General features: G+C 38.1%; 1 pseudogene; it reads left to right on the top strand.

The window, feature by feature from the left end:
* LOC102860803 overlaps nt 1-802 on the top strand; it is a 12,922-nt pseudogene extending 12,120 nt beyond the window's left edge.
* Nucleotides 803-3,025: the final 2,223 nt, after the last annotated feature.

Genomic DNA, 3,025 nt, shown 5'->3' with positions numbered 1-3,025 from the left:
CACCCGGCCCTGCACTTCTTAAGGACAATTTTTCCTAACTAGAAAACGTTCATGTCATTTTTTTTGCATCTGTGTGGCTGGTTTTTCCTCCCACCAATTCCAGTTATTGAAGGTTTGCACTTGTCTACCAACAGTATTCTCATTCCAAAGAGATTAATTAAAAAGTAGCACCGGCAGCAGACAGAAATGAGTGGTAACCAAGTAACTTTACCAACTACAGTGGATTGCTCTTCAGTACCTAAGCAGACATGTTGATGAATAGAATTCTTGGGGTGAAGATGAACCCACAAGTGCCAAGACTGAAGAAGGAAATGGGAATGTGTCAATACCGCAGTGCTTTGGAACAGCTGGAACCTGACTGTCAAGGACATAATGCCAAATAGAATGAGAACTCCTAACACTGTTATTAAGAAGAGAGAACCCTTAGACTTTGGCATCCCAGATGGTATAGTACAGGCTTGTCTAGTAGATTAGCAGCTACACAAGATACGCCTTTCACTATCAATCTTCTGAACTGGGAGACTTGGATATCTGGGAAGAAAATGCTAATGCATGGGAGGAAGAAGATGCAACCTGGAAGTAGAAGAAGTTTTGAGGCAGCAGAGAATTAGCAGACAGAAGAAAACAGTAGAACAACAATAGAAAAAAAAAAATGAAAAAGGAAACTCAAAGATGGATGAAGAAAGACTAAAACAAAGTTGGTGTGAAACTGTCATGCAAATGTTATCTGTTCTCCAGATATCACAGTGTCGGTAGAAGAACTCTGAGCTCCACAATCCAAGCAGCATGTATATGGATATGAGTGTTTTCGAATACAAATACACTACTTCATTTTAATGTATTCATCAGGTCATCTGAGACACCAGAATTCTCCCAAAGTATCTTGAATTCTTAGTGCTTGAGATTTTTTTAAAAAATAAAAATAACATGAGACGATATTTTCTTCAACATGTTCCAAATATCAGATAATTGACTGCTTATTAATTGTTACAGATGGACCATACAGGTACCTCTTCAAGTTAGTATTTCTAGCTAAATAAATGAGTATAAATAATTTTACAGTAGAAAAGAATTCTGCTGTCTATTATGCTTTTCTTCAATGTTTATGATGATAAATAATGATAAGTACTCTATTTATGTCAATGATTATTGTTGTTGTGTAAAGTAGAGTCAGAACCCACTCATAGCTGACTCCCTAGTGGATTTTAAGAGGCAGTTAATTACATGGGAGGAGATTACCCATCCTTCTCCCTCAGAACAACTGGTGGCCTCAAACCATGTGCCTTTGAAATTGAAGCATGGCTTCTTATCACTAGGCTACCAGACATCCCCAAATGTCCATGATTGCATGATCTAAATCAGACAGATTTAAGGCTTTAACTTCCTGATTTTTATTACTATAAGCTGGTGTCTGCATACATTTTTTATCTAATTTAAGATGCTGTTATTTGTTTGATACATTAAGGAACTTCATAATTTTGGGTTTTGTTTAAGAAAATGACATTAAACGCAATAATTTTATTTATCCAAAAAGCAAACACCTCCCCCCTTCAAACAACAGAGCAACAGTCCTTCATGTAATCAGTCTGTTATTCAGGTTGATTGGGGCTCCACCCTTTTGTAACTGCACCATCTGGACCACACAGCTTCTATGACCAATTAGACATGGAGAAGAAACAGGAAAGTCTTATTGGCCTGTAAGTATTTTGCCCAAGAAATAATCTGGCTTACTTCTTGGAGTTCAAAGGTTGGAACTAGACATGTCCTTTCTGACTAACTATGTGGTATTTCAGATTTAGAGTGTCATCGTGTGGCTGGAGGAGAGGAAACCTAGATAGGAGTTAATACTAGAAAATTCCATCATAGAATCATATTGTTATACGAAATGGAAAAAGTAACCAATGGGTTATTATTGTGCTAATGGTAATTACTATATTGAAACCATATGTCAACCTTTAGCTGCTAGATGTATGAACACATTTTTTTTAAAAAAAGTATCCCGGAGGATAAGTAGCAATATACACGTCAATATCTCTATTAACATGAAAGAATATTCAGTAAGTGCTCACTGGTACTGTGACTGGTGCAAGTTTCCAAAAAAAAATTGCTTTCTTTAGCTCAGTGTGGGGTAATGGCCCTGTCTGGTATAATTGGAATGCCATGTTGAGAAGGGCACCACCTTTTGAGACCTTTTTGAGAGCGGGACTGTTGAAGGGTATGAAGTAAAGAAAGACCGTTTTCAATCCCTCTTCAGAACAGACTAAATGGTTTAGGAATAGATAAAGCACACCCAAATTGCACTGAATTCATCTCCCCATTAAAACGTTCCATGCCACAGAGAACTCGGCTGAACTGAAACAAGACACTGTACAGACACGTGTTTCCTGAGGGAAACAACGAGCTCAGTTTTAGAGGTGGTGGTGGGGGCTGATCACAGCCATTGTAGCATAGCTCACAGTGCATGATGCAGGCAACAGCCACGATATTCTCCAATAAGACATTGATGCCCAAAGTACTGAAATTGGTAGATTGGGAGAAACAGCCAAAGGCATCATAAAAATATTTTATAGGCTTAGAAAAATAGAAAGTGTTTCAGAATGAATCATGCTATCCAATTTGTACGTCCATATAGGAAGAAAAATTGGCAATAGTTAGAGAATTAATAAGAGAAAACTAGATGAAAACTGTGCTATCCTGTCCAGGGTGTGATTTTTATTTACAACATCTATAGTGTGTGTTAAAAGTAAGAGCTGTCTGGGAAGGAACATTGTCCAGACACGACCCTCAGAAGTATCATTTTACTTTTGTCCTTTCAGGCAACTGTGTTAAATGTGTTAACAGCCCCCACACAGATCCACACGTCCTGAATAGACCTTGCTGGACCAAAAGGATGCATTTTGATAACTTAACTCAGAGTCCTGGAAACTTTTCATTGTTGTTGTGTTGTTGATGCCACCGAATCGGAACCCATTCATAGCTGACCCTTCAGTGGGTTTTCAGAGGCAGTAAAGTCTGCAGAAGGAGA

The sequence above is a fragment of the Elephantulus edwardii genome, unplaced genomic scaffold (genome assembly GCF_000299155.1).
Source record: "Elephantulus edwardii isolate Elephantulus edwardi_28Jun2011 unplaced genomic scaffold, EleEdw1.0 scaffold00092, whole genome shotgun sequence".
NCBI lineage: Eukaryota > Metazoa > Chordata > Mammalia > Macroscelidea > Macroscelididae > Elephantulus > Elephantulus edwardii.
Note: the sequence above shows the minus strand (reverse complement) of the source record. Positions and strands in the feature narration are given on the sequence as shown.